The sequence below is a fragment of the Arabidopsis lyrata genome (assembly GCF_000004255.2).
Source record: "Arabidopsis lyrata subsp. lyrata unplaced genomic scaffold ARALYscaffold_39, whole genome shotgun sequence".
Lineage (NCBI taxonomy): Eukaryota > Viridiplantae > Streptophyta > Magnoliopsida > Brassicales > Brassicaceae > Arabidopsis > Arabidopsis lyrata.
Genome location: NW_003302519.1, coordinates 20,079 through 30,427, shown reverse-complemented (window position 1 = coordinate 30,427; position 10,349 = coordinate 20,079). Strand labels below are relative to the sequence as shown.

General features: G+C 34.9%; 1 long non-coding RNA gene across 1 annotated transcript; it reads right to left on the bottom strand.

Annotated features, from left to right (window-relative positions):
* Positions 1-3,454: 3,454 nt before the first annotated feature.
* Positions 3,455-10,091, bottom strand: LOC110226699. Its single transcript, XR_002330632.1, has 3 exons — positions 9,738-10,091; positions 9,411-9,509; positions 3,455-3,570 (listed from the first exon to the last, which is right to left on the bottom strand). It is a non-coding gene; the product is annotated as an uncharacterized LOC110226699 (long non-coding RNA).
* Between the last annotated feature and the right edge of the window lie 258 nt (positions 10,092-10,349).

The following is a 10,349-nucleotide window of genomic DNA, read 5'->3' as shown; positions in this document are numbered from 1 at the left end:
TGATTATCATTTCTTTTATTTATGTTCTTATTCTATACTAGAATAGCAATAATAATAAAAAGACTTAATACTACAACTTCATCTATATACCTAATTCATTTGTCTAATAATAGACATACAAATGAATATATAGATATAACTAAATGAGAATATTAATTAACTTGATATATATACAGGATATTAAAATTATGTAATATTAATATATAATGTCTATATATAATGTACACGAAGTCATAGTTACTTTTAATTTGGGAACTTCGATAAGAAATCATGCAAAACATATCTAGCTTCCATAAGTAACAGGTAACTTGAGAAAAGATAAATCTACAATGTACAATGTGTATCTTTAAAAGTAATCATTTGGTAACTGACAACTTTTTCAATCATTACCAATGATTCTCTATAATCTAAAAAATATCGTCTATATTGTTAAAACAAGTAATAACGTTTCGATTTCCTCTTTATTCTTTAAAAATTTTATGCCTCTTACTCAATCTCTCTATATAACCAACTTCACCTATCGTGAAGGACATACAGAGAGAAACATTGTAACTTCGCTTTTCAAAGCAGAGCAGAATAGTTAAAAAAATGGTTGATATGCATCTTCTTTCCCAAATTCGCGTTAACTCTACAGATTGGAGGGTTTATGTTAAGATAATGCGTATCTGGCATCACAATCCACCATTGAATGGTGATTTAACCACCATGATTCTCGCAGATGAGAAGGTTTTTTTGAAATTCTTACCTTCTGTTTTAAAACATAGTGAAGATCATCTTATGAGTTTTTTTACTTACTGTCTGTTAACGTTTTTTTTTTTTTTTAAGGGTAATTTCTGCGATGCAACAATTCCTAGAGACAATTACATGTGGAACTTTCAACCTGGACTCAAAGAAGGTTTGTGGTATTACATGTCTGACTTCCAACCAGTCGTACCCTCAGAATACCAAACCAGATTTGCAGCCATGCCACTTCAGATTAGGTGTATCAGACAAACAACCATTTGGCCTATTAGATCTAAGGGTTATAGCAATTTCTTTGATTTTGTGACTCCTGATGCTGTCAGAAACCCTCATCCAGATGATGGAACCTATGTGACTGGTAATAGAAGACACTTTGTTCAAGTTATATAGTTATCTTTCTATATGTCTTTCTGACCATTATGTGTTGTGTTTTTAATTAGATGCTATGGGTGTGATCTCTGCTGTTTCAACCATCGGAAGGTTTCCATTTGTTTGTCGTCCTGGGGAGACAGATTATGAAGCTCGCTATGTTTGTTTCAAGATTGCTAACAATGTGTAAGTTATCAATATTTCTGTCTATTTTTGTACAAGATAATGAAGTTTGTTATCATGTTATATCTGGTAAAAACAATATGCTTTAATGGCTACATGAAATCTAGGGGTGAGACTATCAAATGCGTTGCTATTGGTAAGTGGTGTGAGTTCTTTGTCAACGCTTGGTCCAGGAGAATTAGCTCTGTAGAGTACAACTATGATAAGATAGTTGCAGTCTTGCGTTTCTGGAGGATCTCATCGTACTGTGGTAGGTTTTAATGAGATTTTGCTTTTGCTGAGCTTATATTTGCATTGTTATATTGACTGTGTTCATTATTGTACTATAGGAAACAATGTCTTAATGAGTGAATCTTGCTGTTCACGTCTGTACATTGATCCCATTTTCTATGAGCTAGACATACCAAGCTACCTGTAAGTATCATTTGTATTTTAGACTTCTTTAATGTTTTCATTTTTCTGTGTTAATATAAATGCAACTATTTTCTGTTAGGCGCTCATTCGAAGATACTTCAAGTGATGAGGAAGATGTCATGATGGAGATGGTTGAGGAGAACTAATAGTTGTGAGGAATATCGGTGGATATGCTACGGTGGCTACCTCTTATGGAGAACTTGAATTTTAGGTGTTATGTTTTCAGTTTCCCTTTTGAACTCTGAATGTTTTTTAATTTTCTTTTGGTTTTATTAACTACTACTGCAACTCTGCACAAGAGTTTGCAAACTATGTTTCTCTTTAATATTTTAATCTGTATTGATATTGGGCTACAAGTTGTGTGGTTTTTTGATATTTTGATGTCTACAAGTTTAAGACTAAAGCCTATTTATATATAAAGGTTACAACTTAGTTATGAATTTAATTCAAACTAAATCAGAAACCTAAATATTTTGGAAAATTCGTTTACTTTAGTCAAGTAAATGATTTGGTTTAAGAAACTGTTTTGAAAGCATACCTTATTTATTGGTATTGGTATGGTTTAGAGAAGCATCAATCAAGATCTTCATTGCTTCCTGTATTTCCTTAATCTGCGCAATTATCAACCAAACTTAACTTTAAAAACTTATCAATTATTATATGAATCACTAACAAAATAATTGAACAGATTATGAAAATATTCTCATTGAACCATCTAACTTTATCTCAATGCCTAGAATATAGAAAGTAACTATATTTTCTCAACAGATTAATATTAGTGGATTGCTGGCGTATCTGCCATTTTGTTACTTTAGTCAAGTAAATGATTTGGTTTAAGAAACTGTTTTGAAAGCATACCTTATTTATTGGTATTGGTATGGTTTAGAGAAGCATCAATCAAGATCTTCATTGCTTCCTGTATTTCCTTAATCTGCGCAATTATCAACCAAACTTAGCTTTAAAAACTTATCAATTATTATATGAATCACTAACAAAATAATTGAACAGATTATGAAAATATTCTCATTGAACCATCTAACTTTATCTCAATGCCTAGAATATAGAAAGTAACTATATTTTCTCAACAGATCAATATTAGTGGATTGCTGGCGTATCTGCCATTTAATTTCGAAAAGGCTATTTCAATATGAAGGTCATTGATTATCAAAAGCACCATTTTGCATAAACTCGCTGTGAGTCTTTTGTTTTCAATTATGAAAAAAAAGCCTGACTACCCTCTTATAGACTTGAACTCTTCACCTAAACCAGCTAAAAGATCCCGTGTTATTCAAACTCCTACATCGCAGAGCCAAATTACTCAAACTTATGGCTCTAAGTCTAACTACCCTCTTCTAGACTTGAACTCTTCACCTAAAACAGAGGAAAGAGTCCAGGTTGGTCAAACTTCACCATCACAGTGCCAAATTACTCAAGCTTCTTGCTCTAAGACTAACTACCCTCTTCTAGACTTGAACTCTTCTCCTAAACCAGATAAACGAGTCCAGGTTGGTCAAACTCCAACATCACAGAGCCAAATTACTCAAACTACTATCTGTAAGCCTAAGCACCCTCTACTAGACCTGAACTCTTCTCCTAAACCAGCTAAAAGATCACGTGTATTTCAGACTCCAACACTACAGAGCCAAATTACTCAAGCTAATGTCTTGAACACAAATAGTTCTGTTCCACTCAAATCAGCCTTTAGCAGAGTGTTTAGAGATATTACCAATCTTGCTTGCAGAAATGATGACACACGTAAGACCCCTCCCAATCAGCAGCAATCATTTCGTGCAAAACAGACACATCAAACACTTGGTACTGCTCTTCCTACTTCAGGCTTAGGTAAACCGTCAGGCTATACACCTGTTCCAGAAGAAAATAACTGCCATATCAGAAATTTACAAGACGCCTTTGCTAATGCATCATTTTCTCCTACAGACAAAGGTAACAGACATCTCTTAAGATACTGTCTTACTTTTCAGAGTTTTTCCATCTACTACCTAAATACATTACTTAATAATATCTGTTTTTGTCTTCATAGGAAAAGGAAAAGAACCCGTACTACCAACCTTTACAGACTGTAGCACTGATGATGAAAGTATAGAGGATATTAATTATATTGGAATGAATGACAGTGAATCTGATGGTACACAAAACTACTCTGTTAGCAGCACAGAAGATGAATTAGAAGAATGTTACTCGGCTCCTATTCAGGAACCTCATGTTGAACAGATATTTAATTCTCCACAAGAAGTTATTGATTTGAGTTGTTCAGCTGATGAATCAACTGTTGAATTCACTACTCCCACTATAAGTGTTAGTAGGAAAAGTGTAGAAAGGAAAGCAGTTACTCAAACTATAAATCAGCCTAAGAAAAGAGGTCGGCCAAGAAAAAATGTCCCCACAAAGAGGGCAGCAGCAAAAGCAAAGAAAACAGGTTAGAACTTATTGCATACCTTTTTATTTAACTTTATTTGATTTTCATATAGCATACTTATGAAAAGTAAATATTAGTAACACTCTATTTTACCTTTAGGCTATCTAGATCATGGTGATCCTACATACAAGTGTAAGTATTGTGGTGCTTTGATGTGGTTTGATGAGCGCATAAACAAAAGAAACATTCGTACCGATCCCATATTTACACTCTGTTGTGGTCAAGGCACAGTGAAATTGCCATTTCTCAAGGAATCACCAGAGCTTATAAAGAAGCTTCTTAAAGGGAAAGATGCAATCAGCAGAAATTTCAGAGAGAATTTACGGATTTATAACATGCTCTTTGCAATGACCTCCCTTGGTGGGAAGGTAGATAAATCTATGCCTAAAGGTAAAGGACCTGCAATGTTTCGATTGCAAGGAGGAAACTATCATCAAATTGGTGGATTAAAACCTGCTGCTGGGGATTATGCTAAGTATTCACAACTTTATATAGTTGATACTGAAACTGAAGTTGCTGAGAGAGCTACTGTGATTGGGTAAGAGTTATAATAGTATTTTAAGACCCAAAATATTGATATATTACCTTTGCTACTATATTAAGATGTACCTTAACTAACTATGTGTTTTCTTATTATCATTGCAGCAAGGGTAAAAACCAAAGCTCTACCTCTTGGAAAAAAAAAGTGAACAAGGAACTGATTGAAGCAATAATAAAAATGCTTAATGATTCAAACCCTTATGTCAAAAAATTCAGGTCTGCAAGAGAGAGGTTTCAATCTAATGATGATTCACCCTTTCATATGCGTATTGTTGCTGATCGTCCGGGTGTTGATGGGAGGCAATACAATATGCCTACAGCAGCAGAGGTTGCAGCTTTGATCCCTGGTGATTTCATTCCTGACATGCCAGTTCGTGACATAATACTTGAAAAATCCTCCAATGGTCGCCTAAAGCGGATAAGCCAGATTCATATTTCATATTTGGCTCTACAATACCCTCTAATCTTTTGTTATGGTGAAGATGGCTACAGGCCTGGTATTGAGAAGTGTTACAAATCAAGCACCAATAAGAAGAAAAAGTGTATAAGTATGAGGCAGTGGTTTGCTTTCCGCATTCAAGAGAGGGAAAATGAGTGTCATACTCTGCTTGAAACAAAGAGGTTGTTCCAACAGTTTTTGTGTGATGCATATACAACTATTGAATCAAACCGCCTTGCTTATATCAAGTTTAATCAGTCTAAGCTACGATGCGATAATTACAACTCCATTAAAGAAGCTGCTAACTCTGGAAACAAAGATTTAGCTGAAGAAGGAAATCAGATTCTTATTCCAGCATCGTTTACTGGTGGACCTAGATATATGGTCCAAAGCTATTACGATGCTATGGCTATCTGTAAGCGTTATGGTTTCCCTGATCTTTTCATTACCTTTACATGTAATCCTAAGTGGCCTGAGATTACAAGATATTGTGAAGCAAGAGGATTAACTGCTGATGATAGACCCGACATCGTGGCAAGGATATTTAAAATCAAGCTGGATTCTTTAATGAAAGACTTAACAAAAAGGAAAATGCTTGGCAAGACAGTTGCATGTAAGTTTTTAATTCTACAGTGTCAGTTTCAATTAGAAGAATACAGAAAATTATATTTGTTGTCCCTAACAATTGATTTGTTTCCACTTCCAGCTATGTATACTGTTGAATTCCAGAAAAGAGGATTGCCTCATGCTCACATCCTCTTATTTATGGATGCTAATAGTAAACTACCAACAGCTGACGACATTGACAAGATCATTTCTGCAGAAATTCCAGACAAAGAAAAAGAACCAGAGCTATATGAAGTTATCAAAAACTCAATGATTCATGGACCATGTGGCTCAGCAAATCCCAATTCTCCGTGTATGGTTGATGGCCAGTGTTCTAAGCTTTATCCTAAAAAACATCAAGAGATCACTAAGGTTGGTATTGATGGTTATCCTATCTATAGGAGGAGGGTCACAGAAGATTATATCGAGAAAGGTGATGTTAAATGTGACAATAGGTATGTTGTGCCTTATAATAAGAAGCTCTCGCTTCGCTATAATGCTCATATCAATGTCGAATGGTGCAATCAGAATGGTTCTATCAAATACTTATTTAAGTATATAAACAAAGGCCCAGATCGTGTTACAGTTATCGTTGAGCCATTGAATCAGGCATCAACAGGGGAAACAGCAACTGATACTACAGCAACTGGTGCTACAGCAACTGGTGATACAACAAATCCAGCTCAAGATCCAAATTCAAATGAGAAAAAGAAGAATGAAATAAAAGATTGGTTTGACTGCAGGTATGTTATGAACTTAACCAAATGTAAATTAGTGAGTTTTTATCCTGTTACAATTTTATTTATTCAGTTTTTTTGATGTCTATAGATATGTATCAGCTTCAGAGGCTGTTTGGAGAATTTTCAAATTTCCTATTCAACATAGATCAACCCCAGTCATGAAATTATCTTTTCATGTGGAAGGAAAGCAACCAGTATATTTCGATCCAAAGGGAAACATAGAAGATGTTATTGAACGTATATCCAATGAGGATTCTCAGTTTATGGCTTGGTTGACATTGAATAGAAAAAATGCAGTTGGAAAGAATGGAAAGCGTGCACGAGATTGTCTATATGCGGAAATACCAGCCTATTTTACTTGGGACGGAAAGAACAAGTTGTTTAAGAAGAGATCTAGAGGCTGGTCTTTGGGTCGTATTAATTATGTCCCTAGGAAAATGGAAGATGAATACTATCTTCGAGTCCTCCTAAACATAGTCAGAGGTCCACAGAGTTATGATGACATAAAGACATATAAAGGTGTGGTTTATCCATCTTACAAAGAAGCATGTTTTGCACGTGGCATATTAGATGATGATCAGGTCTACATAGATGGTCTGATTGAATTAGGTCAGCATAGTTTTGCTCCTGTTTTGAGGAATTTTTTTTCAATGCTGCTTCTTTCTATGTCTCTAGCAAGACCAGAACATGTTTGGTCAGCAACATGGCATCTATTATCTGAAGATATTTTGGCTAAGAAGAAAGAAGAGTACAATAATCCAGGTTTATGATCCATTTCTCTACTATTTAAATAATGTTTTCAGTCCAATTCAGAAATCGTCTGTTTTAACTTCCACAATACTATTTGCAGACCTTACACTCACAGAAGCTCAAATAAAGAACTACACCCTACAGGAGATAGAGAAAATTATGTTGTTCAATGGAGGAACTCTAGAAGATTTTGATCATTTCCCTAAGCCTACAAGAGAGGGGATTGATAATTCAAACCGTCTTATTGTCGATGAGTTGAGATATAACATCGAATCTAACTTGGAAGAACAGCATGTCGAGTGGAGAGACAAGCTAACTCCTGAACAGAAAGGTGTATACAATGAGATAACCGGCGCAGTATTCAATGGTTTAGGTGGAGTTTTCTTTGTTTACGGCTCTGGAGGAACAGGGAAAACATTTATTTGGAAGACACTCTCTGCGGCTATTAGATGTAGAGGTCTAATATGTCTTAATGTCGCCTCCAGTGGCATTGCTTCTTTGTTGTTGGAAGGAGGAAGAACCGCACATTCAAGGTTTTCTATTCCATTGAATCCTGATGAGTTTTCTGTTTGCAAGATCAAAGCTAAATCAGATTTGGCAGATTTGATTAAAGAAGCATCTCTCATAATCTGGGATGAAGCGCCAATGATGAGCAAGTTTTGTTTCGAAGCTTTAGATAAAAGCTTCTGCGATATTATCAAACACGCAGAGAACAAGGTATTTGGTGGAAAGGTAGTTGTATTTGGAGGTGATTTTAGACAAGTACTACCTGTTATTACTGGTGCTGGTAGAGCAGAAATTGTTATGTCATCTCTAAATGCTTCATACCTTTGGGATCACTGCAAGGTTTTAAAGTTGACCAAGAACATGCGACTACTAAACAACAGTTTAAGTGCTCAGGAAGCTAAAGAAATCCAAGAATTCTCAGATTGGTTGTTAGCTATTGGTGATGGTAGGATCAATGAGCCTAATGATGGTGAAGTGGTTATAGATATTCCTGAAGATTTGTTGATTACAGAAGCAGACAATCCAATAGAAGCAATTACTAGGGAAATTTATGGAGATCCAACTAAGCTTCATGAAATCCGTGATCCTAAATTCTTTCAAGCGAGAGCTATTCTAGCACCAAAAAATGATGATGTCAACACTATCAATCAGTATATGCTTGAGCATCTGGATAGTGAGTATACTTTAAGTCTTTACTGTTTATTTGGTTATTTTATAATCATTGCTAAGTTGCTACTCTAATCAACTAATCATATCCCTTTTGTTTTCTACAGGTCCAGAAAGAATTTATCTATCTGCTGATAGTATAGATCCTTCAGATTCTGATGCTCTTAGCAATCCTGTTATTACTCCAGATTTCTTAAACAGTATCAAGGTTTCAGGTTTGCCTAATCATGCTTTGCGTTTAAAGATTGGTGCTCCTGTTATGTTGCTTAGGAATTTAGATCCTAAAGGAGGCCTTTGCAACGGCACTAGACTTCAGATTACGCAGCTTTGTAATCAGATTGTGGAAGCAAGAGTTATAACAGGAGACAGAATTGGTGATATCGTTTTTGTTCCTCTCATAAACATTACTCCTTCAGACACAAAACTGCCATTCAAGATGCGTAGAAGACAGTTTCCACTATCAGTTGCATTTGCTATGACTATCAATAAGAGTCAGGGCCAATCTCTTGAGCGAGTTGGACTTTACTTGCCTAAACCAGTCTTCTCTCATGGCCAACTATATGTTGCGTTGTCTAGAGTGACTTCTAAAAAAGGTTTGCGTATACTAATACTCAACAAAGAAGGGAAGATTGAGAAGAAAACAACCAATGGGGTTTTCAAAGAAGTGTTCCGAAACCATGGCTGACGCATCAGTACTTAGACTTTCTCAACAGTGAAAGCCTGAAAGAGGTAAGTTTAGTTAGCATGCCCTTTGTAAGATTTCAGTTATGGTATGCAAAACCACCACACACCATTGTAAGGCATCAGTCTTTGTTTTCCTATTGTAGGAACGTGATTTCTAATAAACAAGACAGTTTCAAACTCAAAGATGCAAGGAGATCGGCAATCAAATGTCTATCTTCATACTGAACTAATCTGAAGTCAGTTTCATACTCTTAAGTTCTGCAATTTCCGTTTAAAATAAAACACTGAAACTAAGACACTATTCTTCATACATGATTGGTTTCTGGAGACTAACCTTGCTTTCTTATGGAGTTGATGAATTCTTCTCTTTCTGTTTTTTTTTACTTCTCTGTCCATCTTCGTAAGACTTTGTGCTGGATTTAGGCTCAGTAAACTAGCATATTTCAAAGTGAATTTAAGATCAATAGTTGAACAAGCGTTTATGCTTCTCTTAGAATTTCAGTTAACACTATAATATATTCGTTTACCTGAGTTATAGTAGATTGATTCATTTCTATAAACTACTACCAATTCTACCTATTATTCACCATCAATTACTACATTTTTAACATACCTTAACAAACAATTGTAGTTTCAATCATCGAGTTGAACAATCACTAACCTTTAGAATGATCCGATTATGAAATGAACAATTGATTGATTTGTCTTCTGTACTCCATTGCTTGATTACGCACTCGGTTTATAGCACCAACCTTTACATGCATATACTGAAGTAGCCAGATTATATTCAATGCTGCATGGAGATTTGAATCGCCGGAGGTTTTGCTCTGCTACAATCAAAATCGAATTTGAGAGAACTTATTTGCAATCCGAAACATTAATCGAAATCTTGATAGTATGAGAAGCTTAATTCAGAGCTTGAAGATTGCTGAGGATCGTGAATTGAAGATCTAAGCCTGTCGGAATTGAAAATTCCGTTAAGGCACCGACCGGTTTGGTATCATCTAACCAAGCCATTTCTTCGGTTTTGCTTTTTTTTTTTGTGTTTGGTTTGTTTTTTTTTTTTTTTTTTTTTTGACCAAATACAGTAATATTAATTTAATTATTCTATACAAACTTTTTTATCTAACTAACTATTACTAATGACATAAATTAAATCCAAAACACTTTATCTTCTAAATTTACACACTTTTAAAATTGTTATATCTTTTCCACCAAAAATATGTTCATATATACCATAAATTGTATTTTTATTAAACACAATAGATTCAAA